This window comes from Aythya ferina (assembly GCF_964211825.1).
Source record: "Aythya ferina genome assembly, chromosome: 10".
In the NCBI taxonomy this organism is placed as follows: Eukaryota; Metazoa; Chordata; class Aves; order Anseriformes; family Anatidae; genus Aythya; species Aythya ferina.
The window spans coordinates 8836797-8849350 of NC_140306.1; the positions used below are offsets into that span (position 1 = coordinate 8836797).

General features: G+C 41.4%; 1 long non-coding RNA gene across 1 annotated transcript; it reads right to left on the reverse strand.

Annotated features, from left to right (window-relative positions):
* Positions 1-305: 305 nt before the first annotated feature.
* LOC311442381 lies at positions 306-12554 on the reverse strand. The gene is made up of 4 exons (XR_014696599.1): positions 12462-12554; positions 11853-12006; positions 8011-8076; positions 306-1312 (listed from the first exon to the last, which is right to left on the reverse strand). It is a non-coding gene; the product is annotated as an uncharacterized lncRNA (long non-coding RNA).

Below are 12554 nucleotides of genomic sequence, written 5' to 3' on the forward strand. Positions count from 1 at the left end.
ACACTAATTGAAAGAAAAAAAAAAAAATTATGCTTCTTGTTTTGTGAGCTGAAGACATATTTAAGAAGTTTATGAATCACCCAGAACAGCTGCACACTTGTGTGACCTGGCAAGGCACAAGGCTTTCCAAGTAATGTACTGTCTCTGTACAAACAGATGCCACAAAGTACCCAGCTTCTCTATTACGTGTTTTCTTCTTCCTCATCTCCACGAGGAAATAGATGTTCGGCACAAGAAACAGCCATGGAGAGTCAGTTGAACCTGTTTATTGAGACAATACTTTCAAAGAAACAACTGGTTCCTTACCAGGAAGGATGCACTCAGTAACTACACAGCATCTACAGATTAGATCCAAAAGCTCTCTAAAACTCCACATCTTTGAGTGGTAAAACTTCTAAAGAGGGAGGAAAAAAGAAAAAAAATCCAGGTCCAATAACATTGGTAGTAGCAACTTACCTCTGACTACCAAAGGAAAAAAAAAAATCATTAAATTTAGCTCACACAGAATCCATTTCACAAGCTAATGTCACTTTGCTTTGCTTTCAATCAGAGATTAAGGTTAATCTCCAGAACTACTGGTGCACATGCAGACACGTTGGAAAGATGTAAATAACTCCACAGAGGGGGCACGGAGAAGAACGCTCTTCACCAGAAATCTATTATTCTACATTAAAATGCATCAGCTAATTTACAATCCTTCTTGGATACTCGAGTACAGCTAGGAACAGGCAGAGGACCTGAGCCCAGAGTACAGCACCATGAGAACATGTTACAAGGGTGTGTGTGTGTGTCCAGGCTGGGGCAGGGGAGGTATTCAGTGGGGGCATACTTTAACTGCTAGTCAAGCACTGACCTAAACATACCTCTTCTCCTGTCCACTGTAAGAGATCAGACAAAAGCCCAAATAAATACAGAAGCGGACATTTATGAAGATGCAGACCTCCTGGTCCCGCAGCACTTAAAGAGCAATCCCAAACCCTCAACACGGAGATCCAGCACCCCAGGGATTAACAGGAGCCTCTATCAAGTGACTAAATGGTGTGGACACAGGTACCAGCTCCTGAGCTTCCATAGCCTCACACTGCTCCCCCATGAAAGGCAAATGGTTGTCTGTCTCCATGCTAGCAGGAATTGTTGTGTCTTGCAGAAGACAACCAGCACGACGTCCAGGATTGCAGCAGTATTTTTCTCCTGAAAAGGGCTGGCAGCTTTACTCCAGGACTGGGCTTTATAGCTGCACCATTGAAAAAGGATGTCCATGAGCTGCTGTTAATATGTCCTAGGCACCTGCTGGTAGTTTTAATGCCAGGTACTACAGGATGTCACAGGAGAAAAAAAAAAAAAAAAAAGGAAAATTAAATTTTGCATTATTATAATCAATAATGATATGTATTATTATATATGAAATTATATATAAGGAGATAATATAGATGATAATATATCTATATATCACAATGACTAGGTTGCAGTCTTCTTCATTAAGAGAAGTGTAGATCCCAAAATGAATGGCCTCAAAAGGGAGGTGCCACAAGCCAAAGGCAGCAAAAGAAACCCAGTCCACCCCCTTGCAGGGGTCACCGACTGTTAGGGACCAGCCAAACAGCCCTGAAGCTGGAGGAAGCAGAGAGCAGAAAAGCCGCAGGGCCAGCAGGAGCTGTAAAACCACAGTTGATCTCCAAACATGCCACAAATTTGTCATAAGAGTTCAAAGCTTTGCTGTCCTGCCCTTCAAATGTTTTCAGAGACTATTCTAAAAAATATCCCCGACATGTCTGGCTTCAGTTCTGCTCTAAAATATCACATCACTGGATTCTGATGCTGTCACCATGTTTCTACGAATATTATTTTTTTCCTCATTTCTTTTCCTCCTTGGCTTTCTTTGTTTGGTTTTGTCTGTGCTTAACCAGAGTCTGACTTTGCTGGCCACAACTGACCTGGCATTTCGCTGACATGTTGGTCTATTTGCGATGATATTGCTGACAAAACTACGTCCTGCTGCTGCTCTTACTTTTCTTTAGACCTGAATTTGCCCCTTGCAGACCCATTAGAACCTGCTGGGAAACTGGCAAATAATTGTTTTATACTGTCAAGTAATTCCCAAGTCGTCTTTAAAGCTCACTGTAATTCTGCAGCACACCCACCTGGGTGGTTGCACACACACACACACACAGCAGCAAAAAGCCCCAGGGACTGCATGAAAAAGACAATCTGGAAATGTGTCAGCAGGGAAAGCCCGAGGATACTATTTTGTAAAATGTGTCTGAAATCTGTAGAAGGTCTGTCTTGCAGTCAAGACCTCATCATTAAAATTCAATCAAAAAAGGCAGTAGAACCTTCTAAGTTAAAACAGTAAATAAAAGGAGATCAAGATAAATAGCAGATATCATCTGAGCCAGTCATAAGAACGAATGTGCATCAATCTCCAAAAAAGTCACTCAAGATTGATAACACTAAAAGACAACATCTTGATAATCAGTTTTACAGTGATGGATTGAGGGAAAGCTTAATGAGTCAACTACAGGATTGGAATTTCATTAGAGACTTTACCAGAGTTAGAAAAACCTGTAAAAGCATAAGACAAAATCTGCCTTGTAAAATACGGGAGTAAATACATTTCTGTCCACATGGTGAATTATCACATACATTTGTGTCAGGAGAAGTTTGACTGGAATCCAGTGCAGAGGGGAAAAAAAGCGCAACAAAACAAACTAACCCCCACACATACATACATCTCCCAGAACTATAATATGCCTACCACGCCGTAATTTAGCAGTTGTGAGAGCTGATCTAACATAACGTAATTGTATTTTAATGTCTTCTGTGAGACAAAGACTCATTAGTCATCATCTAAAGAGAAACACAAGCTGAAGTCACATGCCATTATGCCAAGTTGTCAGGCATATGGTGCTCACAACTATCTTCACACTAACCTTTCTGTCAGACTCTGCAGGAGAATGAAATCTGATGAGAACATCCCTCAGATGTGAAGCTGGCTTTCAGATTTCAAGCTAAAACACAACATATTTCATCTTCCATATTAGCAGGACTGGTGGAAAAGCTTCTCGGGTAAAATCCTGATTTTATTTAAAACTGCAAAGTTACCCTGGATTCAGTTGATCTATATCAGATTTCAGAGCCAAGAGTCAGAACTTGAAGTTAAAATTGCCTCTCCAGTAGGGAAGCATCAGTGTTTGTTAAAATATACTTTTTCCTTTTTACATAGCAATACACTGGCTGTGCCCCTCTTGAGGTTTTGTTCCTCCAGCTGCTAATCCACTTGGTCATTTGCCCTGCTTATCTGTGCACGCTCAACACATAATGTGACACCTTGCTTCATGACCTAAAATGTTACATGGAGCGCAAAGAACTCAAAGAATGGTGTAACAATAGGGTCCTGATTTTGTTTTAATCAAACAAAATACAAGCTTTAAGTTTTAATCATGGAAAAGATATTATCCCCCTCCTTGTTCTTGATCCAAATGCCATAAGCAATGTGAATGCTATTATCATAGATGCATGATGATTATTAAACTCTCTAGGTGTTACATTAAACATGTTGCCAACAATATGCTTTTTTCTGAAAGGCAAATTCATTTTCCAGTATTTTTTCTTTTCCAAGATTTTTTCTTATTACATTAGAAGTGTATAATAATGATCCAGTAACATAAGCATCACAAACACAAGCTATTGGTGCAAGTTATTGACATAACGTAGAGAAAAAAAATAAAATAAAATAAAAAAATAACCATCAAGGTAGTTGATTTTAGTTGATAGTCCCTGAGACTACCTAGCAGTGATAAAATATTATTCCTTTTGTAGGATATCTATTTGTGAACATGTACATTCCTCGTTCCCTAATAATAAGTTGTTAATAATAACAAGCACGTCCTTGCCAGCAACATCCTGCCTGTGCAATCCACCTGGCTGGGCAGCACAACCACGATGCCTAGCTTGCAAGAGGAGAGCTAACTCCATCCCCCAAACTGAATCTGAACACAAGCAAACCAGCAGTGCTTTCCCCAAAAGCCCTAGCAGCATAGGGAAGCTTGTCCTTTTTCAGTTTCCATAAAGCAACATAATATTCTGGCAGGTGGAAACACCTCTGGGCCACTTGCAGTGTTTCCACTGCCACCAGACCTGCCCAGATAATAAGTCCAAGCAAAAAAAGATGTGACTCTCCAGCAGGGACAGGGCAAAATTTGGTATTTATTTATTTTAAAGCTGTGATTAAATGAACATATTTATGAGAAGCTGAAGTGAATACCTCTCTGGAAACCTAACTGGCAGACATTTGGGTCCTTCTAAGTGGATAATTGATCACAAGGCTAAGCCGGTGATGTTATGGTAATGAAACAAAAAGGGAACTGGGATTTAAGGATTTCAAATAAGCCTGTCAAAAACATGTAATAATACTGTCAGATCAATTTGCTGTCAAATACAGGTGTGATGTGATAAAACCTCAGAGTTTTTAGTAGATTATATTATTGAAGCAGTAATTTAAGAACACCTTCTAGGTAATAAATTACAATAAATCAAACTTTAAAACTTGAAAGCATGTACCAGAAGACATACAAAGTATGATAGGAGGAAGACAACTAAATTTAAGGCATATTCCCAAGCTAAAATAAAGCAAATTCAATTGCTTTTGAAAGATAATGATCAAGGTCTGGTTTGGTATGAAATCAATAAATCTTGCAAAGTTATAAGGTAACAGCTGCTAAATGCTTCTGCCCTTCACCCTCCTGTGTTTCTAGTGGAAGGATAACACAAGCTGAGACAGGAATGCAAGAGGATGTCCTCACAAAATATAGTGGTCAGTAATAAAAACTGGACAAATACAACAGGGTGACATTTTTGAGACAGTTTTCCATAAGAAAAGTTCAATTTCTGTAAACAGCATCTTTTTTTTTTTTTTTTTTTTTTTTTTTAATGAAAAGTGTCTTAGGAGAAGCCAAAATGCTACCTAAAGGGAAAACACTTGATTTACATTTCAGAAGTGTTTCTTTAAATGTAAAGAATTTCAATGTCTTCAAAGATGCCCAGAAGTGAATGTGTCTGTAACTCATAGTCCACAATTCACTTGTTTCTGTCCTCTAGCATAAAAGCAAGGAAGGGAAGAGAAATCTGAAGTCACAGCTTAGACCAGATGGGAAAAACGCTATCACAGCTGAGTTTACTGACAACCATGTAACAGCTAGGACAAGTACAACACCTGGCACTTAAACAGGAGGCAACCAACCAGCAGGACAGTACCATGCCTGATATTGCCCTAGTAACAAAGAAAGGAAAACAATGATGATTGATTATTTCAATGGCAGCCAGCAAAGATCAGGGAAGAAACTAAATGAAATCACATTTAGATCAGTGGAAAGAAGTTTTAGCAGCCTTCAGCAAGTGGTATTTCCTAAAACCAGATGATACCTTGTACTCATATGTTATGAGGTTACTGCTCCAGGGTTTTCCTAGACAATCCATGTTGCAATTGGTGTTCGTTTAAAATTCAAAAAGAAAAAAAAAAAAAAAAAAAAAAGCAGAAAAACTCCCATCACCCTGTGCCTTCATAACCATGCAGGGTCTCTGCAACAGCCACTGTAGTTACTTAAGTGAAGAACACAGCATGAAGCAGAGTATTTCACATATTTTATTTAATACCTTTTAACATAGTTCAACACATGAAGCCCAGGATCCAGCTGGATATGGCCTGCCAGCTCTCGCCTCTGAAAATTGATCGTTTACTGCTTTACTCAGGAGAATATTTTTCCAGCACATCCAGAGCTGGAGCCAGGCTGCTACTGCACCGCTGCTCAGGGACCAGAAACAGCAAAATGTTTCCTCTACTACATTTTCTTCTACCACAGGCTTTCTTGCAGTGAAAGAGGCGAGGAATATTGTATTTCTCTGCCTTCGATGAACCTCTCTTCCCAGCAATCATTTGCCTCAGGTTTTCCCTTTAGAATTTGGGTTACGAGAAGCTTTGCTGACTTCACTTTCGGGTGCAGTATATTTCCCTCTCAAAAGCAGCACCCGAGAGCCAGGTCAGTGTTATGGCAGCACTCCCCTTCCTGCTCCCAGCTGGAATTGTTCCACAAAGACGTGCAGATGCCCAATTTCTGTCAGGGCTCACACTTAAAATGCACTGTCAGTTCTCATTTCTCACATTACCATCTCAAATGGGCAGAAAAGGACAACTAAACTGGCAATCAGCTTCCAAAAAGAGAAGGTCAAAATAGACTCTACTGCACGTGAAGAGCTGTCGGCTGTCATGAGAAGGCCATAATAGCTGCAGCCAGCCAAGCAGCATGGTTAATGCGCCTGATGGAAGAGCTGGCACTGAGGCAGAGCAGTCCCAGGGGTCTGGGCACAAAGTGCACATCTATGAAGATGTCCCAGTCCCAGTTCAGTGCCATCCTGCTGACTTTATGTGATGCAGTCTCACACAAGTGCATTATGCTCATGAAGAATTTCTGCTGTTTTTCTAAAAACTATGACGTACAGCAGAATGAACACACAGCTGTAAACAGGCATCGAGGAGCTCAACCCTCCCAAAGGGAAAGGACCTCAGAGAGCTGCACTGCCCGCACTGAGCAGCACCAAATGTCAGGACACGAACAAACACCAGACGAGGAGGTACTCAAGATGGGTAATGGCTCCACCTCATCCACATAATGAACACAGATAGGAAATACTTCTATTGGCTCAAAGTGCCCCTCCGATCAGCAAGACGTCTGTTTATCACCCTGCTCAGAGGCTGGGCTCCAATTCAGTCACTAAGTAAGAAATGCTGGTATGCAGTAATGTGACAAGAGAAGGGATTAAATGGAAAATAACCCTTTGTTCCTGGCTAGGAAGCATAATATCAGAACAGATCTCTACTTACTCTACCTGTTTACCGAACACAGGATTAGTCAGTGCCCTGTGTTGTACCAAACAGCACTCGGTCTAAATGTTAGTAAGCTTAGTGTTGTCACAAACTTCATCACACATTAAAAGCTGATATCTGTATCCCTCTCCCCACCCAGAAGGTGAATTGATATTGAACTGATGCCTTCTGCTGCTGCAACAAAATAAACCCCTTAAAACCAGAAGTAAATGGAAAACATAGTGCTTTGTATCGATTGTGATGTTTTCAGTTAACTAGGTTTTGCCTGTGGCCATCCCCCTGCAGCACATGCGCACCAGGGAAGTGCTGCACTACCCCAACCAATAACTTTTAGGAAATGGAAAGCTGCGTCTGTTTAATAGATGTTTCCAATTTCTTACATCGCCATCAGTATCTGTTTTAGTCACTTGGCAGGTTTTCTATAGCTTCGTGCACCCAAGCTGATTTCAAACCCATTTGGTAATGTCAATGTGACTTCAAGGTTTAATGATTCATTATTTTTTTTTAGACCTGAGAGCAAGAGAATGTGTTAATTTTTTTTCCCTGCATGAGCTTGGTAGTTTATTTCTGGTTTATTCTCTCTATATATCATTAAAAGAAGGTCTGATAAGGAAAAAAAAATCTCAATAAAACATACAAAAAAGAGACTTCTTTAGCTTAAAAATGCTATTATAATCTGACTGCCTTTTATAACCTGGAGAACAATTACAAGGGTAACAGTTCTCCATGCAAAAGACCCTCTTCAAAAATACTAGGCAAATGAAAACTTGCCACTACCCCCACATATAAACCGCATGCACACATATACATTTAACTTATACTAGAAAGCTTTGGGCCTCTTTCAGTGTCCTGCATCAACCTTCTAAGCACCAAGAAAAAAAAAATAAAATTAAATTTAAAAATTAAAAACACCACCTCCTGAAATAATTTGTCAGCATTGCTAAGGCTGAGCCCTGTAATAAAATAATTCATAAAAAAAAAAAAAAAAAAAAAAAAAAAAAAAAAAACACTTTTAGCCATGAAATAAGCAAGGTCACAGATGCTAACGGCATCACAGGTACCCAGAAAGCTCTTCCACACTTTCTTCTAAATCTGCACATCTCACTGGAGTTAATGTCACACCTACATACCTTTTCTGTGGCATCAAAGCCACCAGTGAGGCATCAGGGACCTTCTTACATTTCTCATCTTGTACTCTGTAAGAAGAGCAAACACTGAGCCACCTCATTCACCAGGCATGCCAGGTTTGATGAGTGCAAGGACATGATGGATGGGTATCACAGAGGACAAAGCAAACAGAAAGAGCATATGCATTGTATGCAGCAAGGAAACAGACAGCCCAGCTCCCCAGACATCCCCAGCCCCTGGTCTGCGAGCACATAGCCTGGAGAGCATGTTTAGCATGGACTGATGTAGTCAAGTGTAGGCAGGGAAGAGCTGCCTCTTGAATACCCTCCAACAAACAGTTTCCACATCCCCTGACACAAATCATCCAAGAAGAAAAAGAAAAATGAAAAATCTTCCTTCTTACATGTTTCAGTGATGATTGCTGCTGGCATATAGTCCAAACACAGGACTAGTCACCTCTTCCTGGAGTTCACTGTAACATACACTGGAGTTTAATTAGTATTTGTTGATCTTATCCACAACTGCCAAAGCCTCTAGAGGGAAAGAGGTTTGAAAGAAGTCCTCCAGATTTTCCTTTCTCCTCCCTCTCTGCTGTTATATGGTAATATGAAAAGGCATTCACAAAAAGGAAAACTGGAGGACTGCAGCTCTGGAAAGATAATAGATTTGTTTTTATGTTGATACTCTCTATAATTTTCATGTAAACTGCTCTGGACTCTCTCACGTTTCTCCAAGACCAAAAAAGAAACAGAAGTTGCAGGGAGAGATACCCGAGTGTTTTGGGTGGCAGCCTGTACCCTTGGGTAAGCACAGGGTCAGGGTCACAGGCAGTCCCCCCCACCCTGTGCCAATCCCAAGGAACATGCTGCCTCCTGCATTGCACCTTCAGAGAGCAGTCTTGGTGCTAACTGGTGCAGATGGACATGTTATAGGTCAAGTCAGAGAGATGCTTTTCCTATGGATTATTTCCTAAACTGTTCGCACCCCCTCCTTCATGACCAGCGTCTTTGGCATCTTGGCAGAAGTTCATTTACCATGTACATGTCTGCAGTTCTCCCCTCAATATTTCAGTTTCTCCATGACACAGGAATCGGGCAAGGTTTTTTTCCTATCTCAGTAATCAAGATTTGGAGCAGAATGCAGTGGGAACAAGGCAAGATGAACTCTGGTCTTGCGCACATGACAAGGGAAGGAGGAAGGCCTTTCACCAAATCTTTCCTAACTAGAAGAGAATATACTTTTCTCAGCCCAGGTGGGGAAGGACTTAGAGTCAAGGATATGCTGGCATTTTATTAAACTGGAGTTATTCATTGCTTGTAGGAATTGAAAAGACTGCAGACAGGCAGCCTCAAAAGCATCGCTCGCCTGGTCCGAGTGACTGCCGCCATCACCAGGGCTGAGCGCATCTCATGGCTGCGGTGGAGACGAAATTGCTCTCATGCAGACTTATTAACATGCTGAATATGCCACAGCCAAATGGCCTCATTCAGCCCAGAATGAAGAAGCAGTTTCACTGAATTTAATGACTGATTAATATTCATTTAATAATTCTTGCCTAAAACTGCAGCAAATGATTTTAAATTATACCATTTGGGAGACGGCAGACTCAATTCAACAGGATCACTAGGCTCAGGCTGTCCTAGTTGTCACTCTCTGGATTATTTAGTTCTTCCTTCCCTTGCCAGGTGATTGGCGGTTGTCTACCTTGTCCGTTTCTCTGCCTATTTTTTTTTTGCTTGTTTGTTTTAAAATGCACGCATCACTACGAGGATACACGGAGGAACTGCTACTGGAGCGAGGCAATGTCCCTGCTGTTCTTCTCACAAACCTTTGTAGACAGCAGGCTGCTGCAAACCAAGAAGGACAAGCCATGCTTGATCTGCTGCCAGCAGACTCCAAAGGGAGCAATAAGGAAACCATACAGAGTAGAAAACAGATCTGTACCAGCAAGCAGCACAGCTTGGGTCTGCTCATGTTCTGTAGGAAGACTGGGATTTTAATGTGTGTAGGTTTTATTGTTGTTGTTGGTTGGTTGTTTTTTAATATAAAACCAGGAAAAAAAAATAAATAAATAAATGAAGAAGTCTGATGGGTCCCATAGCTTCCACGACTCAGCATTCTTAGCACCAATACCTACATGAACCAGTGCACGTGAAAGCCAAGGTAAAAAAATAAATAAAAATCAGGGAGAAAAACTAAGCACCAAAATCCACATTATATTAGCTTCAAACCTGTCCTTGGGGAGGTGGGTCAGTACATTGCATAATGCAGCAAAGTCAGGCTCTTTCACCACAAACCCATGGACCAGTGAGACCCAGTGCAACGTGCCTCATCTAGAGCACAAACCAGTCCCCACACAAGTCCAGAATGGGGACAGAGAAGGGCTGTACAACACAGTATCTCTGGGGGTTGAGGAACCATGACACTTCAGACATAGCCTAGGCAAATAAGATTAGTTTTTTGGAGCTACAGACACCCCAAAGCAACACCTTACCCAGCCACCCAAGCAAAGGCCCAGCACCACGCCATACTCCCAAGAGAGCCCAAGTGCTGAGCAGTCTGCCCTTCAGCCCCCTCCAGATGGAAGAAAGCATTTGAGAGGCAAAAGCATAGCAGCCACTCAAATCCCAGGGAGCATTATTCCCTGTTCTGCTCCCCCCAAGATCCTCACCAATACAGAAAGCACCACCTTTTCCTTGCCATGCTATGCCCTGGCAGTGCAGTTCCCCTCACCCAGATCAAACCTCCCTTCCCCAAGCCTGGCACCCAGCCGGCTGGAGCCTTCTCCCCTGACTCTTATCGACGTACCTGCATCTCACCAACCACAATTCTTCCCTTTTCAATTTCAATTTTTATTGATTTTTGAGACACTCATTTCTGAGATGTATGGTATCATTGGATTATACTGTTTAGCAATTTATTTGTGTCTCTCTTTATGCACTGGATTGATTCTTTTTTCCACCAACTCTCAAAAAAAGATGCTGCCACTGTTGTTATTTGGCTATCATAACAGCTCACGTAGCCCTGAACTATTAGGCAGTGCTACTCCAAGAAATTTTGTGCTGAGGTAATTTGGAGACTAAATCAAGTTTTATCACTGAATGAGGTTAGTGGATATTAATGGGAAGGCAGGAGTTTGCACTGAATCATTAATGTGGATAAATGGAGAGCGCCTCTTTAATACTTTATACAGTGAGTGCTAATAATGCCTGAAAATGGTGGGGAAATATTGCAAGTTGTATTTAAACACAGCAGAGAAGGAGGCCTAATCTGACCTGTTTGGTACATTAGCTGATGGCTGTGCTGACACCAGCCATCCCTCCATGCTGCCCTGCTGTACTTCAGCATCCACATCTTCACTTTAGGGATGTTTATGAGTTTCTGCAACTGCACTAAAGAAACACAAATGCAGCTGGGATGACATGTATATGAAGCAAATTGCTGCAAACAAACATTTCCAGGAACGTGAAACTTGAAATCTTTCTTTAAACAATGAAAATTAACTAGCAAAAGAAATAACAATTAGCGCTAACTGTGACTGCCAGAACCTTCCCATTAGCTAAATGAGAAATGTTTTCTATACAAGCTTGTGCATACATTGATTGAGCTGTTCAGAAGTGCTCAAAGCCAGTGACCTTTGTATGTGAGCAAGAACCAAGTCCCAGGGATACACAGCCTGAGCTGCCAGTCCTTAACATCCAGCTCTCTCAGAGGCATCTCTGTGAATGAGCCTGTGGAAAGAGTGAATCTAGAGAGAGATGGACAAAGCCCAGGGCATACTTCTGCAGCTATTTGAACCAGCCAGAGCAATGCAATACACAGAGCATTCATATGCTTTACTTACTGGAGAGACTCAGCAGCAGTTGAATCATTTGTCTGCACTGGGGTGTGCACTGCAGCTCTGCTGCTGTAAGAGTTTATGGAGAAAGAAGTCCTGCAGCAACAGGCACTTACACTGCCAAGCAACTGTCAGCCCAATTATTCTAAGGTAATTCACACTAAGCAAGCAAAGCAAGGTACATTATCAGAAGCAGATACGCAGGTCTGAGGTCAGCCACTACAGTAAGGAACAAGCAGTCTCGGTACACAGAAGAGAGCTGCAAGAAGAAGATGAGATTACAGAGGAAAAATGAAGTGTGCTTACTGCTAGCAAAAGTAACACAGTATTCTCTGTTTTCCAGAGAAAGGCAACTGCTAAAAGCTTACATTAACCCTCTACAATAGTAAGAATGAAGCTAGGCACTACTCAGTAGCTGAAGAGACAGAAACCACAGCGAGTTATAAAATAGCGTCTGCTAGGCAGCTCTCCCCTGCGTAAAGAGCAAGCCTTAGAAAAGCAAATAGAGGAAAAAAGATTCCAAGAAAAAAAGAGTCCTGCAGTAGGAGAGTATTAAAAAAAAAGAAAAATAAGGAAGTGCTGTTTGAACAGGCTTCAGCCATACTGTTAAAATACCTTAAGTCCCTTTTTAAGCAGCTAAATGAAATAGCAAGAACTTGAAAAGATCTGCCCTAGCACAGCAAGAGCACTGCATAAGTCTGTTTATCA